A 22,655-nucleotide genomic window follows, 5' to 3' on the forward strand; every position below is an offset into this window, starting at 1 on the left:
TTGCATATTCAAGTCCATTTCAGGGCTGAGGAGGCTAGGAACAGGAAGCAACTCACAGTAACTGAGCACTCTGTACCCTGCACTGTGCCCCGATTTACCCATACTATCTCATTTTGTCTCCATAACAATTCTTTGCTATTTCTCGAATAGGATATTATTATATCCATTTCACAGGTAGGAATACTGAGGCAAAACGAGGTTCAATGCATCATCCAAGACAACGCAGGGTGGAGCCAACTTTCAAAGCCAGGCTGTCTCCCTCTGGAGCCCTGGTTCTTCCTCACTCTGCTAACTTGCCACACCGTGACCTTTTTTCTTCTCCCTCAAGGACCTCTGCTTTGGTGAAATCTTGCTAAAATGAACCTCAGAGACATACGTCCAAGGACCTTGCAGGCACCAAAGAGAGTGGGTAGAGGGGGCAGAGCTTCCTGGGGGCCCACTCTAGGGCCTGTGTGTGGGAGGCCTGCCCTTAGGCGGACAGCCCTGGCCTCAGCTCTTCTTATAGCTCCCCTGCTCTTTCCTCTTGTTGAGCTACTGGGTGCCAGCAGCAGTTCAGCTCTTTCTCCCACCCTTTGCTCAAGGCCTAGGACAGCAGCTGTCCCCACTTGCCGCACCGTGGCTCTGCGCCTGTGCTCACTGCTCTGCTGTTGAAGAGCTCAGTGAAGCATAGGATGTGACGGTGGATTTCCAACTGCTTTAACTGACATCTTGGTAAGTGGCTTCATGCCCCAGTTCCATTGAGGCCTTTCCCCATTCTGATGTAGACCAGTGGGGTGAAGATTGGTGGGTCAGTGGGCACGTGGGGTGTGCTGGTATATATGTTGTGGGGGGTCCAAGCAAGTTTGCTAGATGGGTCTCATTTCTCCCTCTTTCTGTTTCTCTGTCCAGCAAACCAGATGGATGTTATTTCACTAACACAAAGTGTTTCAAAATCCCGCTCCCCCACACTTAATTTTTTTTAGCAAGATGGCGTCTTCTTTTCAGGCTTGCTGCGGTGGGTTGAGCTGTAACCTTACATGGGTGGATCCGGGCTTCATTTCACATAATTCACATTCTTGGCTTCCTGAGTCACTGTCATCATCTAACCTTTCCTGACAGCCAGCAGTGTGTGGGCGTGGATGGACAGGAAATCAGATAAGCCCCATCCATCTGTGCACACATCCGCTCGGGACCCCTTTACCTGATTCTAGAGAAAACGTTTCACATTGAAAGTAATGTGACTAAAAAATTCTCGTGTGAATTTCTTAATCTCTTGCTGGAGTCAGTGGACATTTTTGGACCAGGAGACATATGGCTGCCAAGAAAGGCTGAATCAGAAGGCAGACAGCATCTCTTTAAATCCAAAACCTCTTTAACTGTTGAGTAGAAATCAGAGTTCAGCATAGTGGCAGATTGTCAAGTTGTTCTCACAGTGAGAATTGTTCTCCAAACCTAGTCTTATTCTGAATGCTTTCCTATTTATTCTCTTTAATCTTATGGGTGCTGGGACAGATTATTTTTCTATAGTAGACCCAGGCTTATAAAAATGAACTGTGGAAGCTTTCTTTGGGAAAGTCATCCCTGAGTGGCACGTGACTTCCATGCTTACGTTTTACCCCTTTCTCACCTGACACACGCCCACTCCCTACATCCCCATCTCTCGGTTTGTGTAGAAAGCCATAATAAAGGACAATCCTTGGGCGCTCTTCCAGGGGTCTGCAGGGAGGATGAAGCTGAGGGTGTGTGTTACAGTCCACAGCAGTCACTTGGCGAGTCTCGTCTGTGCTTGTCAGGAACTGGCTGGCTTCTATCCAGGGGACCTTGTAAACTATCTAACTCAGGACACACTCTCAAAGGCCCAGGGCACAATGCAGGTAACAGGTGAAGCACGTGGAGAAGTGGGGAGCATAGGTATGGTTTAGGGGGCAGCTAATTTCACCTGTCAGATAGGAAAGAAGCCCAGTGCTGCTGTGTCTTCTGATTTTCTAAAAAAGAGAAGCCAGGAGCGGTGGCTGTCTGTAATCTCAGCATTTCGGGAGGCCAGGATGGGCAGATCACCTGAGGTCAGGAGTTCGAGACCAGCCTGGCCAGCATGGTGAGACCCCGTCTCTACTAAAAATACAAAAAATTAGCTGGGTGTCGTGGTGCGTGCCTGTAATTCCAGCTACTTGGGAGGCTGAGGCAGGAGAATTGCTTGAATTCAGGTAGCAGAGATTGCAGTGAGCAGAGATTGTACCATTTCACTCCAGCCTGAGCAAAAGAGTGAGAGTCCCTGTCACAAAAAAAAAAAAAGAAGCCAGAAATACAATTTTTTTTAATATAAAACATTCCAATTTTTTTAGACTAACAGCCAATCAATAAAGAACAGACAATACTGCAAAAACCCAAACAGAATATATCTGGGGACTGCATTTGGCCCACAAGCCACACATTTGCAACCTCTGGAAAAACCTTCCTGAGTTGACAGCTAAAGCTGGGTTTTTGGGCTCCCCTCAGCAAGCTTAGAGGATGCATGGGGTGCATTTTTTACAGTTGATCATATTTCAGGCTTCATCTTATGTAGACTTGTTTTTCCTTTGCTTCTTCATCATAATTTAATTCTATTAAATGTTAGCTCATCCAACTGCATGTATCACCAAAGATGCCTTTTTGGAATAAGAAAGATAAATCAATTCCTTAACTGGAACATACCTGACCTCCCTCTTCTCCCAGGTCCCCACACTGGGCTAGTCTTTAGGTGAGTGCTGATGAGTCTAAGACGATCATGGTAATCCCTTGCTGAGGATTGGTTTTGGCATGTTCACGTGACACAACTCTGGCCAATGAGATGTAAGATAAAGTCTGGGGGAGGAGTGCACACTGGAAAATTTTTTCTTCATGAAAAAGCTTTTGGGCTCTTCAAACCATTGTGAATCCCAGAGATAACAACCCTAGGACTTCCTCCTTCTTCTGGTTAAGTGAAATAACTATTTTTCCTTATTATTCATCCTACTTTTATTCAGGTTTTTCTGTTTGTAACCAAAGAATCTTGAGTTGATGTAAAAAGAAAATTTCTGGGTCATTAACCATGCTCAGCTCACAAGACCAGATAATTTACCTATTCAGAGGGCATAGGCTGGCTGCCCCCAAGGGTCACCCTACTGAGAAAACCAAACTGTAGACTTTCCACTTCAGCTGCTATTGCGGGTGGGTTGGGGGAGGCTGCTGGCACATTCCCTGCATAGCATTTATGGATTGCCTGCGTGAATAATCCTCAACTCCAATGAGCTTGGTGAATATGAGCAGAAGGAACTAGGTGTATGTTTAAGGATAGCCTCATAGAATTCTAGAGATGAAAGCTGAAGAAATTTTCCTGAAAAGGATTGGGTAAGTGCATTTTTTTTCTCACAACTCATTAGAGTTCCTAAGCTGTTAGGATTGTGCCAGGTTTTGTTGATTTCTTTCCTTTTTCTTTTCTTTTTTTGAGACGGAGTTTTGCTTTTGTCACTCAGGCTGGAGTACATGCCACAGTCTTGGATCACTGCAACCTCTGCCTCCCAGGTTCAAGCAATTCTCCTGACTCAGCCTCCCAAGTAGCTGGGATTACAGGTGCGTGCCACCACACTCAACAAATTTTTGTATTTTTAGTAGAGATGGGGTTTCACCATGTTGGCCAGGCTGGTCTTGAACTCCTGGCTTCAGTTGATCTGCCCACCTCAGCCTCCCAAAGTGCTGGGATTACAGGCATAAGCCACTGCACCCAGCTGATTTTTTTTCTTGTATCAAATATTTGAACCATGTTTAGCTCTCACATTTCTGCAATAAGCTACGAAATGTGATTTTAACACCTAGAGATGCACCAAAGGCTCAATAATCCAGAAGCCCCCCCTAAATGCATGGATAGGACCAGCCTGAGGCAAAGCTATGATATGGGCCCTCCCATCCCACAGTGTCAGTGGACCCAGCTGTGTCACCCTCAGGTCTGGGTGTCCTCTCCCTACCTCTGGAAGAAATGTCAGATTTCTTCCAACATTTGCCATTGCCTGAGCCCATCGAAGCTACAGAAAGTCCTAGTAGTAATAAAGAGGATGGCAATAGTAGTAGCAGCCACAGCAGTAGTAATCATGCCTAACCCACACGGAGACCTTGTATGTGTCAGACACTGTAAGTGCACTATCTATAGCAACTCATTTAACTCACAACAAACCTGGGAGGTAAGTTATCCCAATTTGACAGATGAGAGAACTGGAGCCAGTCACATAGCTAGTTGATGGCAAAGTTGGGATTCAAAGCCAAGCAGTCTTGTTCTGGGCCTTGTGCCAGATGAATGTGCCACTGCCCTCTCAAGTGTTAATTATGCTTACTCCTGGGGATGGGGCGGGGGACTTTTTAAACATTTTTAAACAGGCACTAATTTTAGCTGACTTGGAAATGTTAGACACGACAGCCAGCACACACTCTTAGGAGATCGTGTCTAAAGACTGCACCTTCATATCCACCATGCTAGTGCTCATAGCCCACCTTCCCACATGGCTTCTGAAAAACCCCTACCATTGTCTCCACTGATGAGATCTAGGAAGAAGGAAATAGAGGATGGATTTTATGGTTACAGTTGGAGGCCTCTATGTGGTCCTTGGACAACCTTGGCTAGAACACCCCTGGCTTTAGGGGGATGGTGGTGAAGTGGAGAATTAGTCAAGTAAAGACACGTGAGGTGTGGAATTATGCAGTTTCTAATTCTTGGGCAGGGTGTTTAGCTTGGCTCTTAGACTACAGAGTTAAAACTCAAGAGTAGAGCTACTGATACGTTTTTACAAAATGATTATCGGATTTTCTTGGTTTCGATGCCTTTCGTCAGTGAGGTGTCAATGGCTACCTATGCTCTGGTTACTATGATTGCACAACAGTTACCCACCCCCCATCCCCCACCCTTAAACATAGTGCCATAAAAAGCCATGTATTAAGCTCATAGATTCTGTGGGTCAGGAAGTTGATCAGGGCAGAGGAATTCTATGGAGCAGAGACAAGAGGATGGCTGGCTTGTCTCTGCTCCACAGCGTCCGGGACCTCAGCTGAAAGCCCTGAAGACTGCGGGCTAGAATCTTCTGAAGGTTTGCCCATTCACATGTCTGGTGGTGGATGCTGGCTGTTGACTGAGGGCATCGGTCCCTCCCCATGTGTCCTCGGCACTTGGACTGGTTTGGACTTCGTCACTGCGTGGCGGCTGGATTCCGAAAGTGAGCATTGGGAGGGCTTGGGCTGGGGGAGGAGAGGTGGAAAGCAATGCAAGCAGTGGATGGAGGCTCTAACCGTTTTGTGATCTAGGCTCTGAAGTCACAGAGCATCAGTCACTTCCACCATTCTTCAGTGACTCGAGCAGCCATGGGCTTGTCCCTAGATTCACATGGAAGAAAAATAGACGCCACCTCTCAGTAAGCACCAGTCACATTGTAGGAAGAGCATATGGGGTGAAATAGAAATCCCCATCTTTGGAAAGTGCAATCTACCCCTCATAGGATGGTGGCATCAGTGGCAATAATGGCAGCAGCTGCAGAATAAGCCTTAACTGTGCTTCCTACATGTACCAGAGACATCCCTTGCCTTCACCATTATAGTATAGAAAAGACTCCTCACACTAGTTTCAACAGTTACCCACCCTATATCCCATTCCATAGAGCCTTGTTTAGAGCCAGTTAATTGGAGAAACTCATCTCTGTTAATGGATGCTAATGGGTTACTCATCCCATGAGGCCTAACTGCAGGTAATGGGGATCTGGCTTCTGGAGACAGAATTACTTATCCTAGGTGACTTAATAATGGCCCTAGAAGAAGGGAGTGGGCACAAATGGCTCTCTTTTGGTGCCACTCAGCTCACATTGTGTGGGCAGACACCTGGCTCCACAAATCAAGCCAGGATCCATATGACAGCTCAATTAATGCACGATTGCAGCTACCCACTACAAGATGAGCTTAGATGAGTCATTTGCTTTCTGGTTCAAAAATGTCCCTTTTGACCTGGAAAACAATACACTGATGCTAAAAAAAGAAATTGTGTTTAAGTGGTAGAACTAAAGGATGATTTTTGTTCTCTACTTTTCACTATTTTCTAATTTTTTCATGAGTACATTTTGTCTTTATAATACAAGTAAAAAAAGTTGTTTTTAAAATGTTTTGTCAGGAAGGAAAAGAGGAGAGAGACCCAGGCCCTGATCTTCCTCTGTCACTGTCAGCTTGTGACATCTTCTCAGGCCAGCCCTAGCCAACTTTGTGATGGTTTCCATAGGCGTTGACCCTGGCATCTTTTCTAACTTCCGTTGCTTCTCCAGGCGGCCATGGCCATCTCATTAGACAGCAAATGTAAAGTATTTGGAAAAAGACATCATGCAAAGGTAAAGTTCATTGTCATTCATCCTTTTCCTTCCCAAATTACTAGACTTCTTAAAAACATTAAAGCAAAGTGAAGCTGAGCTGTTTGCTTGTCTACCCTAACATGCAGGGCCACTGCAAAGCCTGAGGCTCCAAGGTAAGATTCACAGCCAGGTGCAGTGCCTCGCACCTGTAATCCCAGCACTTTGGGAGGCCAAGGCAGGAGGATTACTTGAGGCCAGGAGTTCGAGACCAGCCTGGGCAACATGGTGAGACCCTCTCTTACAAAAATAAAAAAATTAGCCAGGCATGGTGCTGAGCGTCTGTAGTTTCCAGCTACTCAGGAGAGAGAGGTGGGAGGATCACTCGAGCCCAGGAATTTGAGGCTGCAGTGAGCCATGATTGCACCACTGCACTCCAGCCTGGTGACAGAGTGAGACTCAACTCAAAAAAGGTAGGATTCACAACATGTTTTGAAATCCTACAGAGTTCCTGAAGTCAGCACACATACACACTCTCTCTCTCTCTCTCTCTCTCACACACACACACACACACACACACACACACACATGATGTGATATGTGGTTAATGGAAAAATACCTCAAGAGACACTGCATTCGTTAACAGAAATGAATTTCATTTGGCGTTTTCTTCTTTGGTCTTCATGATCGCTATCTTATATATGCAGCACCTGTGAGCTGATAAATAATGTATTCAAAGAATTCTGCAAATCCAGAAAGGTCACTGTTTACACATCATCTGTCTGTCAAGTGAAATTCTTGGTTCAAAGTAAAAAAGCAAGTTTATTTTGGGAATTGGTAACTTGGAATAACAGCTGCAAAAAGAAATGAGAAATAAAGATCCATCACTTAATCCTTTTTCTAAATACTCATCTGAAGCCCAAATTTCATCAAATTTGATTGGTTTTAAGGAGAAAAATCTTGCCAGATGGAAACATGAAGATTGGAAGAGCAACATAATTTGGAATTCAGAACTGTGGGGGATTTATAGAAGCATTTGTCAAGAACTGAGGGTATGTACAAATTAGCCAGGCATGGTACTGAGCGCCTGTAGTTTCCAGCTACTCAGGAGGCAGAGGTGAGAGGATCACTTGAGCCCAGGAAATTGAGGCTGCAGTGGGCCATGATTGCACCACTGCACTCCAGCCTGGTGACAGAGTGAGACCTCATCTCAAAAAACACAGGATTCACAACATCTTTTGACACCTGGGTGGGTGTCACAAGGTCAACTGTGTGACCTTGTGTCCCCAGCCCAGCCATCCTTGCCTGCACAGCTGAGGTTGATGATGATGGAGAGATTTAGGGGTACTCCCTGCACTCTCTCCTGAGATCCCAGAGCAATTTTGATTGCACTCATAAGTATTTGTGTAGAACCACCCCTTCTTGCCGCCAAGCTGAGAATGACTTCACATTGAACTTCAGCCCTGCCTGCCCCAGACTGCCCATGGCTTCCAGAATCTTAAGTTGCAGCAGCTCCTTCCCGCCTACTTTCTCCCTGTGCTATCAGAGTGACCTGCAGCAAATGTTCTTACAAGAATTCTCAAACAACCTCCAGCACAAGGCAGGTGACATCCTCCTTCTCCCATGGGGAAACTACAGCCTGGAGGCCAGGGGACTTGACAAAGGCACACATGAATGGCACAGCCAAGGCTGCCTATCTGCAAATTCCTACCTTTCGGTCTCTCTGCTGCCCTTTCAGCCCTGCCCCCGGGCTTGTGTGGGAAGCCCCTCATCTGCGCCTCACCCCCAGTGCCTCTGCCCTCCCCCGTGCAGTGCTGATTTGCAGGTTAATACCTGGAGGCTCCTCTGGGGCACCTCACTCTTGCCTGCTGTGTTCTGTGGCTACCACGCCACCTTGGTTCTGGGGCTTGGCAATTTCACTGACAATGTCAGTGAATTCAGTCTTGAGAAATTTCAGCTTTGCTGGGAAAAGGAACACCTCCATTCCTTTCCCAGCCTAAGCAAATGTCGATCAGGGAACACAGTATCAGCCATTTCCCCTTCTCTCCAGAGCATGGGACTGGACTGGAGATCTGGTCTTTGGCTTCAGTATCAATATCCAGGGAGTTGCCACTTCCCTTTTAAACAAGGGGTGCAGGCTTTGGAGGATGGGGCCCTGATCTTAGAAGAGCCAGGTTACCCATGTTTACAGGGACTCTGTCAAATGAAAAGGTGAAGACCGCAGGCATGGAAAAGCTCCCGCTCCAGGCTCCACTGATCTTTCCTAACCTCCTCAAACACGGCAGTCCCAGAGGGAAGCTAAGCAAAGATAGGCCTGCTTTGTAGTTTTTTTAACCCACTCCTTTTATCTGGTTTTGATTAGAGTAGGCTAGTCGACAACAAGCAAAGCCAAACACATATGGAAATTCCAAATTCATGTTTAAAATTCAAAATTTGGCCCAAGAATCTTACTCTACAAAAGAGAAATGTGCATTTGTATATGCCTTCTCAGTTACTTGAGAACAGACTCCTGTATATTCTAATCAAAGGCCTTGGGTCTTAGAGACTGTGTTGGTCTGGTTCCTGACAGCCCTTGAATTCCAACTTCTAATCTTTTGCAGATCTCACTGTGTGCAGACTAAACTAGAGATGTCTTCAAAGGCAGCGCTCTAGGCTTGCATGTGCTGGCTGTTTTCTGGGCTCAAGTTCATGCCTTGATTGTCTGACCTCTCTTCCCTGGAGAGGCGCATTTCTTCATTCTAGCTCTTTAATCATTATCTGTGTTAGGCTTGACCAAACTTTCTGAAGGACAGTTGATTTTAAATAGTAGTCACAGGCTCAAGTATAGCCTACAAAGTAGACTTTTATTACACCGTGGTAAGAGGGCACACATAAAAGTGCATGTGAATCACAGAAGACAGGCGAGAGAAGGGGGTCAGCTCAGGACAGGAAGAGAATAAATTTGTCCACAAATTACATAATCCACAAATTACATAATACATTAGCAAGTAACACATTCGATCCCAAACTCTCAGGGAGAAAAAATAATTTGTTTTCATGTTCCCTTGTTTTATTTCTTCTTAAATGTTGAAAATGAGTTGTGATGAAAAGTCAGATGACTTTAAACCCATGATCAATATCCATACTTGGAGACCGTATTAAACCAAGCAGAGAATGACTGTTTTCCACTGCACTTCTCCTGTAATATTGTGACTGTAACTGCCATTGCTAGCTACAACATTTGGGTTGGCTTTCTCACGCTTTAAAGCTCTTGTTATTTCTTTTGTGACCCCAACAATTCTGTGACTCCCAGTTCAATAATCCCTGCTACAGAGATGACTAAACTCATTCGTTTATCACTATTTAGAGAGGTGAGGTCTTAAACCAGCACTATGTGATAGGGATACTGATTGGGATTTGTGGATAGGTGCTTCCTAAATTTCTATCCTCAGACCCTGTAGAAAATAGCTCACAATGCACGTGGCGGTCACCAAATTCTGTTCTGGTTACCTATTGCTGCATAACAAACTACCCCCCGATTTAGAGGATTAACACTACAATCACTTTCTTCTGTCTCACAATTTTGTTGATCAGGAATTTAGGGAGGACTTGGCTGCATGATTTGACTGCACCCTGTGGAGATGGGAAAGGCGCGGTGGTTATAAAAAATTCCTTATCAGTTAAAGACATTCTTCTGATGTATTTATGGGTACAACGACAAGTCTGAAACTTTCTAGTCTTGTTTCCCAAAGCGGTGAAGAAAGATGACATAAGATTGGCAGCCTGTTGATACATTTTGAAGTTGGGTGATGAGGTGTGTGGGTTTTACTTTAGTATTCATTCTCCTTCTGTGTGTGTCTTAGATTTTTCACGATTAAAAGTAAAGAGGAAGAGAGAGAACTATGGCCTTGGGTACCAGGACAAGTACCAAGGAGATCTCACTAGAGAGAGTTCTCTCTTCTTAGCATGTCCGCCTCAGTCTAGATGCTCAGACTGGCCTCCCTCAGCATTTCTGGGTCTGAGAGCAAACAGATCTGATGGCACTGCCTGAGGAAGGCGATGAGGCCAGCTGCCCCGGTCAACCTTTCAGATGTGGGAAGACCATCTCCAGCTTTCTTGAAAGAGAAACAAGAAAATGCTGAGGGGACAGCCGAGCTGCATCTGTCACCACCTCTCAGTCTGGCACCCAGGGAGATGGGACCCATGGGACCCGAGAAAGACAGCAGAACAAGGCTTAGGAGCTGAAGGCCGAGGGCTGGAATCCATCGGGCTCTGAGATCATCACTCTACCCCCACATCAGCTTCAGAATCCAAGATCTCCCTTTCCTTTAAGATTCTTGAAAAATTTCAGAACAGAAGTGGGAGAGGCAGGAAGTTCAGGTTCAAGGTCAGAAGAGGTGGTGGTGTGGGATTAGCAACTCGGGGCCAGTCACCTGAATTTATTTGGGGAGAAAAACAAGGGTGCTCCCTTCCCTAACATGGCAAGATAGTAGGACTGCCCTCACTCCTTGGGGGTTCCTTGAAATAAATTCCAATGGGTCTAAGAGAGGAAAGTGGCGATTTTTCTCTCCACTCTTCGGAGAAGAAGTAAAACTATTCACCAACCTAGCGCACTAGCAGAGTGTTGGATGATTCCTGGGTTGCTGCTGATCTCTGCTGCCCAGCTGGACTATATTTCAGTCAGCAACAGAGTCCCAGGCACTGTTTTGCTCTTCTGAATAGCAAAAGCACTTTTCATTCAGCTAAAGGATAATTTCCTAACAAGTGCGTGATTTCCTGCTTAGATACTTAGAGTGAATGGTTCTAAACCCTGACTTCACATTCAGATCAACCAGGAGAGTTCAAAGCCCCCAGAGCCCGGAACTCACCCCGATCACTTAGGTCAGCATTCCTGGGGTGGGCCTCGGACACTAGGATTAAAAAAGTTCCCCAGGTGATTCTAATAGGCACTGGAGGTTGGAACCACCTGTTTAGAATCATTTAGGCCTCTGCTCACACGTGACCTCCCCCAAAAGGCTTTCCCCAACCAGCCAGTTTCAAAGAGCCCGCTTATTTTTCTGCTAACAGGTATTACATGACAGAGTTATTTGTGTGTTTGTGTTGTCTGACTGCTCGATTAGAAAGTTCTGCATGGCAGGGACACCAATGAACCATCTTTGTTGCTTGCCACCATATCCCAGTACCCAGAACTGAGCTGGCACAGAGGAAGCACCGTCTGAATTGTGGCTGAGCAAGTGGATACGTGACTAAGAGGCGGTTTTTGTACATTTTATGATCCATTCACAGGTTTGTGGTGGATGAATAATGTTTGCAAGATTGCAGATGAGAGGAGAGTGTGTCAGAGTGGAGACTGTCCCTAACTCCAGGCTCTGTCCCTAACTCCAGAGCACCCTTCTGTTAGGGGGTTGGTAAAGTCCCTCAAAATCACACTAGATCGCCCTGCAGAGTGCGGTCCACAGCGCCATCTGCTGCTCAAAACGTAGAACTGGGTTTATTTCTTTGAGATCTGGGAGGGTTGCTTCAAAGTGGCTCTCCTAGAAAAGGAGCCGCAGGTGGTCGGGGGCGGTGCCTCACGCCTGTAATCTCAGCATTTTGGGAGGCCGGGACGGGCAGATCACGAGGTCAAGAGATCAAGACCATCCTGGCCAACATGGTGAAACCCCGTCTCTACCAAAAATACAAAAGTTAGCTGGGCATGGTGGCGCGTGCCTGTAGTCCCAGCTACTCGGGAGGCTGAGGCAGGAGAATCGCTTGAACCCGGGAGGCGGAGGTTGCAGTGAGCCGAGATCGTGCCACTGCACTCCAGCCTGGCGACAGAGCAAGACTCCGCCTCAAAAACAAACAAAAAGCAAGCAAGCTTCTTCCTGGACCCAGTCAATTGTACACCATCGTGTGTGTGAGTGTGAGTGTGTGTCTGTGCATATGTGTGAGTGCCTGTAAACGGCGATAGTGATTGACATTTTACCTAAAGCACAAATGCAAAACCAAATCCTACCACTCTTTTAGGATTGACCCAAGCAGTGAAGACTCTCAGGGCCAGAGAAGTCAAACCTCCTAAGAATCTTGAAATAACTCCAACAAGTAAAAAAATGTCCAACGCAAACTGAGTGGGAGATACCGCTTGCTCTCTCTCCCAATATCTGCTGCTCTGGCCAGACTGAGGTGACCACATAAAAGGCTGTTTGGTGGTCTTTGATCAGTTCCTGGAGCTAAAATGACAAGAGGTCCCAGCTGTTAGGAGAGCTATTCCAAGTACTTAAGTAGGCTTCCAAATGCTTACTTTATGCTCATTGAGCTTTAGACTGGTTTGGTATTTTTATACTGTAACCCGATCTTTAGAATGAAAGCTTCATACTCTCTGTCTGTCCGTGTCTCTCTCTCACACACCCTACACATGCACACATGCAAGATTTAATATATTTGGAAGCTTCTCTGACCCTTGCAAAAATAATGTAGTCTATTTCAATTTGAAAATATTGGAGAAGGCCAGAAAATAATCCCTGGAAGAGGTGAGGTTATTTAACCTGGAGAGGAGAAAGTTGATTGAATAAAATCTTCAAGTGAAGAGCAGGTCTTGATTCAGTGGGCCTAGCACTAAAAGATGTGTGGGCTAGCCAGATGCCGTGGCTCACGCCTGTAATCTCAGCACTTTGGGAGGCTGAGGAGGGCAGATTACCTGAGGTTGGGAGTTTGAGACCAGCCTGACCAACATGGAAAAACCCCATCTCTACTAAAAATACAAAATTAGCTGGGCATGGTGGCTCATGCCTATAATCTCAGCTACTCAGGAGACTGAGGCAGGAGAATCGCTTGAACCTGGAGGCAGAGGTTGCTATGAGCCGAGATCATGCCATTGCACTCCAGCCTGGGCAACAAGAGTGAAACTTTGTCTCAAAAACACAAAATAAAGATGTGTGGACTGGTTATACCATAGGGGCTTCCCCTTTATGGAGTCTTATGCAGAAGATACCATGATATCCTGTGATAAATATGCTGCACTGAGCGACAGCCAGTCACGTTGTATGGGAGTTCTAAGGTCTACCAAGAACTGTTATGCCAAATATGGGCACCAGGTGTTCTCCAAAGTACAGAGGTGAAAACAAAGAAAATTGGCTTACAATATAGCTCGAGGAACTAAACCGAACATGAAGAATTTCTCAGTAGTGAATTATTCTGTTCTAGACCAAGCTATAGAGAAAAGGTATAAATATCCTTTTTATTGGTGATTCTTTTCAAGATAGGACACATTCTTACCTGAGATTTCAAGTATCTGAGATTTTTAGGAATTGGAGGCAATGAATATAAGAAGTGATTTCTGTGTTCATTCAGCGAATATTTAATGAGCACCTGGTCTGTATCAGGCCCTGTCATGGTTCCTGGGGAGAATCCAGGCTTGTATACAACCTAGTCCTGCCTCTCTGGGAGGATGGGGTGAGGATGGGAGGAGCAGTGAGAAAGATGCAGAGAGACACCAGACACCTTAGAGAGGTTGCCTCTTATGGGGTTGACCAGGCTGTGTTTGAGTTGAGCCTTGGAGGGGTGGGTTGGATTTTTTTTGATGGGACAGCTGGGAGTGAGGCAACACAGGTGCAGCCAGGTCAAAGCGACTCTGAGTGAGAAATCCCAGTCCTAGCAATCTGCAAGTCAAGTCTGAGGGACGGTGGGTCATTTGGGCTGGAGCAGATGTGTGTAAGGAGCAGTGGTGATAGACGAGTAGAGAAGGTAGTTGTGGGTGACCTCAAACGCCAAACTAAGGAATTTGGAATTTGTTCTGTGAGCAACAGGATGTTAGTTATAACCTTCAAGATGCCAGAGGCCTAAAGAAATGGTGTGTTCTGAGCCTATGGTTTATGCTGCTGGAGGTCACGGGGATGCCCCCTGAGTCCTAGAAAATCTGGGGACAGTCAAGGGGAAGATTACTGGTGCCTTCTTCAGAAGAAAAGGCAGCTATTCCATGCAAGATGCCACGTTCCACCACACATGCTTGAAACGCTACTCAGGGGACATAACCTAAACAGCATCACCTTCCAGTAGCATCAGGGGATTCCACTTTAGTCACAACCTTATCCAGACAATAACCCTGCTATTCTACAGGCTAAGAGGTGTTTAAACCTCTAGCTGTTTCTCCAGGAGGAATGCCCTTCATTGGTAATTTTGAGTGTTCATCTCAAAATAATTTCGGATAAGATTATCCCAAATTATTTTGCCAATTTTTTTTATCTAAATTGAGTGGTTTATTTTCTTTAATATTTTTGAGTGGTAAAAATGTATTATGTATGATTGATCCTTGGACAACTTGGGGGTTAGGGGCACCAACACTCCCCCTCCAACTCCTGCAGCTGGAAATCCACGTATAAGTTTTGCCTCCCCCTAAACTTACTAATAGCCTACTGTTAACTGGAAACCTTCCCAATAACGTAAGTGTCAAAGAAAAGTTTCCAAGAATCAGAATAATTTGGTATACTTGTATGCATCTCCTTGGTATTTTGAGTGTGCTTCGTCTCCTTTATTTTAGATTTTTACCTACACAGTATTGATTCCTTATGATTGACCTAGCGCTATTTGGAGGCCTTTCAAAAACTGAAATCCTTCTGGTATTTCTGGGATAAGAGAAGCAAAGTGATGAAAGTCGGGCTCTCAAGTCAAACTTCCTGAAAACATAATGACCTTGGGCAAATTACTCACCCTCTCTAGGCCTCAATTTCCTCATCTGTAAAATGGGGCTAGCAATGGTACTCACTACCTGATTGGTTTGTAAGGACCAAGTGATGTAAGGTGATTGGAAGAGTGCCCAACACTAACGCATACTGGAAGCCCAGTGCGTGCTATTTCCATCACTTTATTAATGAGCACTCTGTCTGTATCAGGCCCAGTCATGGTTCCTGGGGAGATTCCAGGCTTGTGTACCACCTGGTCTTGACCTCTACTTGGGTCGAAGTTGGCCTCTGTTAGGACCATGTCTGGCTCTCGGCTGGCTTAGTTTCCAATTCTTGCAGCAAGAGCCCTTTCTTTCCTGACCCTGCCACCTCCCAGGCCTCAGGTCCTGCCCTCCCGCTTTGCCCTCCATACTCAACAACACCAAACTCTGCTTCCCAGACATGTGCCCTGCATGTGTCAATGCGTCTGCACAGTGTTTCTGGGACTTTTCACATCTCCTCTCCATCTTTGAAACCCAGCATAGGGGTCACCTGCCCTGAGAAGACGCCCCTGCTGTCCACGCTGGCTCCCGCCATGCCCCTGCCCATCCCAAAGAGAGTGACGGCTGGACCTGCTCATATTTCTGTCTCTGTGTCCATTGCCCTGCTGGGTAGTTACTTGTTCACAGACCTTTCTCCCCCACTGTGTGGCAAGCGACTGAAGACCAAGACCTCATCTTACTCATTTGTGTATTTGTAACACCAGGCATGACGTAAGCCAGAGCAGGATCAAGTGAGGGTTTGCTCAGTTGAACTAAGTGGGGCTGAAGAAGATTCAAGAGCCTACTTGGAAGTGCCAGGTGTGTAACAGACGCTGTCTGGCGCTTTATGGAAACACACAACCTCAATGAGTAGCAATCCATGGAGCTCAAGGTCTAATTAGGGAGTCCACAGCCTGCAAGTGACAAAGGCCAAAGGGAGTCAAAGAACAAAATAACGGAGAGCTGGTAAATATCAAGTCCAACTGCTGAGGATGGGATGGGGTGAATTTGAGTCTGGAGATAAGGGAAGCAAAAGACCTGGATTTGCGGAAGGAAGGGGGGAGTGAGCAGGGTAGGCAGGGCAGGGCAGGGGGCTCAGGCATTCCAGGTTGAGGGCAGGCCTTGGAGAGCCTTGCATAGCTCAGAGATGGCACCTTCATGCCCCTGGTGGGGCAATAGTCTGCAAGAAGGGCCTGATGAGGGAGGGGCCTCAAGGTAGGAACTGAGTGGGCAAAACCATAGATTCTTGCCCAAGGGACCATCATAATACATGACTTATTCTGCCAGTTTTTAGGTTTTTTAAATATGAGCTTTTAATTCTTTTTTTGTGGAATGAATAAGCAAGGGAGGAAGCCAGAGGTGGAAGAAGAAAGACGAGCTGTGGACTCAGTCACCTGGGTTTGGATCCTGGAGTCATTATCTGCTAGTTCTGTGATGTAAGCATGCTCCCAATCTTCTGTAAGCCTCAGTGTTCTCATCTGTGAACTGGGGATGACCATGCTTCATTTTGGGGTGGGGTCAGCTTTATTTAGGTATAATTCACATACAATAAAAATTCACCAATTTTAAGTGTTCCCAATTAAGTGATTTTTAGAAACTAGGTATGTCATTGTGTAACTACTACCACAGTAAAGATATTAAATTTTTAAATCACCCTCAAAAATGTCCTTATATCCCTTGCAGTCAATCCCTTTCTGCCACTCCTGGCCCCTAGCAACCAATGATCTGCTTTCCATTACCATCATCTTGCTGTTTCTAGAATTTCATACACATGGAACCATGCTGTTATAATCTTTATGCCAAATTTTTTTTAACTTTGCTTGATGCTTTTGAAATTCACCCATGTTGTTGCTATTATTAAGAGTTCCTCTCTTTTTTTGCTGAATAATTTTCTATGTTATGAGTATGCTACAATATGTTTTTCTATTCATCCATTGGTGGACATTTAGGTTGGTGTCAGTTTTTGCCTATATAAATAAAGCTACTATGAGTAATGGTGCATAAGTCTTTGGGCAGACAAATATTTTAATTTCTTTTGGATAAATACCTGGGAATCAAAGTGTGGGGCATATGGCAGCCTTTTTTTTTAAAAAAAACTACCCATCGGTTTTTCAAAATGGCTACACTATTTTACATTCTCACCAGCACAGCCTGAGAGTGCCACTTCTCCAGATCCTCGCCAACATTTGATATTGTGTGTCTTTTAAAATCGTAGCTATGCTAGTGACTGTGTAGTGGTAATATATTGTGGTTTGAATTTTCACTTTTTTCTGCTAACACTTTTTATGTAGGTAGTAGCAATTCATATATCTTCTTTGGTGCGGTGTCTTTTCAAATAGTTTGCCATTTTTTTAATCTAAATTGATAAAGATTTATTTTCTTGATTTTATTTTCTTAATACTTTCGAGTGGTAAAACTTTATTATATATGATTGATCCTTGAACAACATGGGGGTTAGGGGCACCAACCCCCCCACTCCTGCAGCTGAAAATCCACATATAACTTTTGACTCCCCCAAAACTTAACTAATAGCCTACTGTTAACTGGAAGCATTACCGATAGCATAAACAGTTGATTGACACATATTTTGTATGTTATGCGTGTTATATACTATATTCTTAAAGCTAGCTAGAGAAAAGGAAGTGTTTTAATAGAATCATAAAGAAGGTAAAATACATGTGCAGCACTGCACTGTATGTGTCCATATCGTAAGTTTCCATTGTTTGTTTACAAGGTGAATCCTCTGTCTAAAACGGCAACTGCAGCTACAAGCCTCAATCTATGGTACATGTTGGAAACAGGTTGATAATGTCGGGAAAAATCCACACTGATAAAATGGCTCACTCAGCAAGGCTCGTTTACTTCCTGCGGGGGGAAGGGTGCAACTCGCTGGCAGTCTTGCCACGAGAGCGCACCTGAACAAGGAGACAGGGACGTTTCTAACTTTCATATGACACAAGCGCCCTACTGCTGTGTCCAGTTTCCATTGGCCGGAACGGGACCTCACATTCTATGCTTGACCCGATTGGCTAAAAAACTTGGAAATTTCCTGAATAGATGAGGGTAAAGAAGATGAGGAAGAAGACAAGAAAAAAGAGGAAGCTAGTCAGGAGAAGGTCAGGAGTGTTTCCAAATAAGGAACAGCATGTACCAGGGTTTGGAGCTTGCCCAGTTCTGTTCAGACATGCTGGAGCGAGTCAAGGTAGCTGATTTAAGACGTAGCTGATTTAGAGAATATATGTACATGGGTATATGTTTATGCTAAGAGCAGATAATGGCCATAGAGCAAGAGATTATAAATCCTTATAATGTAGTCTGAGATATAAACTTTGAAGAACTTTCCCATCTCTCGCAGTACATTAAGAAACGCAATCTTTTCCTGTACTGACATGACTTTTCTTGCTTCTTGGGACACTTCCAGCATCACTAGTGGCACTTCATACTGGCCTCATGGTGTTATTCAAGGATTACAGTATTACAATAAACACAATGAAATATACTTGAGAACCAACAGAGAATACTTTTTATTTGGATGTGCAACTTACTAAAGAGATGAACTGCTCACATGGAGATGAATCGCTTACATGGCATGTTAAGCAGATATTCTTAAAATGTAAGCTTCACCACAATAACAACAGGAGGTGTCTATGACGTTGTTACGGTAGCACAGGATGTACTACAGTTAATTTTATGCATTTCTGATTTAACACTGCATCTTTATGTTTGTTTCCATTTCTTTTGACTGTGAATGGTGCCATGTACAGTCCGTGTTTGGGTGTGTAAATTTTGTTAACTTTTAACTTTTTATGAAAGATCTGTATATATTTTATGGTAGTCAGTGACAAAAATAGACTAGTATCTACATATATTTTGTGCATTCATGACATATCTAGCTTTTTCTTAATTTTTTGATATTTCTAGGCTATACAGTTCATCTTTGAGTTTTTTCAAATTGTCACAAATCTACAATAAGTTTTTCAACATATTTATTGAAAAAAATCCATGTAGTGTTACAGATCTTTTAGAATTTGTCTAGCAGGTTTTCTAGTATTCACCAGAAAGCCCTTAAAAAAAAACAAGAAAGAAAAGAAAATGAAAGAGAAGAGAAGAAAAAAAAAGAAAAAGATCCTCCAGCTTCAGCCTCCCAAGTAGCTAGGCTTACAGGTGTGAGCCACCACATCTGGCAAACGTTTTTGAAAAAGCTTTTTATTTTTGTAGAGATGAGGTCTTGCTATGTTACCCAGGCTGGTCTCAAACTCCTGGCCTCAAGTGATTCTCCTGACTTGGCCTCTTAAAGTGTTGGGATTACAGGCATGAGCTACCCTGCTCAGCCTCTTTCTGTTTTTAAACAGTGTCTTTTGAAGAACTAAAGAGTTAATTTTGATGAAGTCCAATTTATTAATTTTTTCTTTTGTAGTTCAGGCTTCTTATGCTCTATTTGAGAAATTTTTCCCCAGCCTAAGTCACAGAGATTTTCTCGTGTTCTCTTCTGCACGTTGTATTATGTTATGTCTTACCCTTAGCTCTATGGTTCATTCAGAGTTAGTCTTTCTGTATGGTCTGAGATAAGGGTCAAGATTTATTTTCTTACATATGGATCATATGGGTAACTAACTGTTCCAAGACCATTTGTTGAAAAGATTATCCTTTCCTTACTTAATTATCTTGGCTTTTCAATTCACCGCATTTGAATGAGACTATCTCTGGACTCTGCTCCATTGACCTATATGATTGTCTTTACACAAATACCGCTCTCTCCATTGCTGTATAGTTTTATTGCATGTATTGAAATCAGGTAATATAACTCATTCCACACTAACCTTCTTTTTCAAAATTGCTGTACATGTTCTAGGTCCCTTGCATCTTCACATACATTCTAGACTTCGCTTGTCAGCTTCTACAAAAAGCCTGCTAGGGTTTTGACTGGGACTATATTGAACCTATATATCAATTTGGAGAGAACTGACAGATAACAATATTGAGTTTTCTGACCCATGAACATGACATATCTCTCTTTCTTTTATTTCCCTCAGAAATGTTTTTTGGTTTTTAGTGTATGTCTTATGCATATTTTATAAAATTTAATCAAAGAATTTAATACCTCTCTGCTCTTCCTTTGGTACACCAAGTACATGTGTTTATTACATGTAAATGTAATTGTAGTTACAAGGTCATTTCATATTGTCTTACAGATCACTGATGCTCAATTCTTACTCTTTTTTGTCTTTTGAGACAGTGTCTTGTTCTGTTGCCCAGGCTATAGCACATGGCCCAATCAGAGCTCACTGTAGCCTTGACCTCCCAGGCTCAATCGATCCACCCACCTCAGCCTCCTAAGTAACTGGGACTATAGGTGCACATCACCATACCCAACTAATTTTTATATTTTATATTTTGAAGAGATAGGGCTTTGCTATGTTGCCAAGGCTGGTTTTCAGCTCCTGGACTCAAGTGATCCACCTGCCTGGCCTCCCAAAGTGCTGAGATTACAGGCATGAGCCACCATGTCAAGGTGTTACATACTTTTTAAGATAATATTTCTCTCTGCATTTCATTTTGTATAATTAGTATTGTTTTTATCTTTAAAGTCTTAGAATTTATTTCTCCAGTGTCTAATCTGCTGTTAATACAAGCCAGTGTTTTTTCTTTCCTGATAATGTATTTTTCATCTATAGAAGTTCCATTTGGGTCCTTTATATGTCTTTCATTTCTCTCCTTATAATGTTCAGATTTTCCTCTAACTTTTTGAACACATGAAGTATATTTATAATACCTCATTTAACATCCATGCATGCTAATTTAATTCTAGGTCTGCTTCATTTGATTGTTTTTCCCTTCTGGCTATGGGTTGTATTTTCCTGCTTCTTTTCATGCCTAATGATTTTTGATTGGATGCTGGACAATGTGAATTTTACATTGGTAAATGCTCAGTATTTTTAAAATATTCTTTAAATATTTCTGGGCTCTGTTCTGAAATGCATTTATTTGGAAATAGTTTAATCCTTTCAAGGTTTGCTTTTAAGGTTTGTTAGGAAGGGGTGTTCAGAACAATCTTTAATCTAGGACTTCTTGATTTATTTGATCCCACTATGAAGCAATTCCCTTCTTATGGGTACAATGCTCTATGCATTTGGAGGTTTTTCCACTCAGGCTGGTGCATGTAAACTATTCTAGTCTCTTTGTGGGTTGTTGGAATTGTTCCACCTACATCTTTTCAGTGATTCTTTTCCCATTCTCAGTGATCTCCTTATATGCATATGGAGAGCAGTATAGCACAATCATACATACCAAGGGATCCCTCTGAAGAACTCTGGCCTGTTTCTCTCTCTCTCTCTCTCGCTCTCTCTCTCCCTCTCTCCTTCTTTTGAAGGAAAACCCTGTTTTTCTTTCTACTTTCTTGCACAATCACTTAACACAGTATTTCTGACATCAGATGTATGGGGATTTCTCCCCATACACCAAGCAGTCACCCAGTAGACATCAACTGAGTGTCCAATAATTCAATTCAATTCTGACACTATGTACCTGGAGATAGTATCAAATCCCACAGGTGAAGAGCTTAGTCCTATAAGACTGCAGCTCCCTGCCCCCACTTCAGATGCCAGTAGCAAGGCCCAGGTTGTAACCTGTGCTTCCAACTGACTGGCTATAGATCGGGGTTCCCATGACTCCCTCTTTGGGTTCAATTAATTTGCTACAGTGGCTCACAGAACTCAGGGAAACACTTCACTTACATTTACACATTTATTATAGAGTATATTACAAAGGATACAGACAAACAGCAGATGGAAGAGATGCACAGGACACAATATGGAGGAAGTGGAGTGCCACCCTCCAGGCAGCTCCATGTGTTCAGCAATCCAGCAGCTCTCCAAATTCCCTCATTTTGTGTATTTATGGAGGTTTCACTACATAGGCATGATTGATTCCCTCACTGGCTACTGGTGATCAACTCAACCTCTAGCCCCTTTATCCTCCCCACAGGTTGTGGAATGGAACTGAAAGTTTCAACCCTCTATTCACATGGCTGTTTTCCCTAGCAACAAGCTTCCATCCTCAGGCTATCCAGGAGCCCACCAAGAATTGCCTAATCAGAACAAAAGATGCTTCTACCACTCCAGAAATTCCAAGGGATTTAGGAGCTCTATGTCAGACATACTTATTGCTTAGGAAATTGCAAAGGTCCCAGGAGCTCCACGTCAGGAACTGGGGTCAAAGACCAAATTTTAGAACAAAGGTCTCTCCTAGTACTGCTGTCTATAAGCATTTCAGGAGCACTATGCTAGGAACTGGAGGCAGAGATCAAATATATATATATATATATATTTATTTATTTATTGTTACCTCATAATATCATACTGGTATTTTTCCTGCAAATTTTAGTCATCTTTGTCTGTCTTTACTAGGAATTGAGTTTCTTCAACTCGGGACCACCAGGCTCTGTTTGGGGCCAGCTTTCCTACCTTGTAGCCTGTAAACTTGCTCCAAGCCCTGAGCTAAGCTGTTTATAGGACTTGCCTGGTTTGTTTTCCTTTTCTCAGTGATCACTGCCCAGTATGGCCAGGTTTTAATGTCTGAAGAACATTGTTTCATATAGTTTGTCCATTTTTTCAGCTGGTTAAGATAGGAAGGTAAGTCTGGTCCCTAGCTGAAAGTAGAAATCCAATATTTTTTCATTTGTACAAAACCTGGAA

At 43.8% G+C, this 22,655-nt stretch overlaps 1 non-coding gene across 1 annotated transcript; it reads left to right on the forward strand.

Moving 5' to 3' along the window:
• Window positions 1-18,966: 18,966 nt before the first annotated feature.
• On the forward strand, window positions 18,967-19,028 carry LOC135278151 (U7 small nuclear RNA). The gene has a single exon (XR_010345706.1). It is a non-coding gene; the product is annotated as a U7 small nuclear RNA (small nuclear RNA).
• The last annotated feature ends 3,627 nt before the right edge of the window (window positions 19,029-22,655 follow it).

This window comes from Aotus nancymaae, unplaced genomic scaffold (assembly GCF_030222135.1).
Source record: "Aotus nancymaae isolate 86718 unplaced genomic scaffold, 86718_ANA_hifiasm-v0.15.2.pri h1tg000036l, whole genome shotgun sequence".
Lineage (NCBI taxonomy): Eukaryota > Metazoa > Chordata > Mammalia > Primates > Aotidae > Aotus > Aotus nancymaae.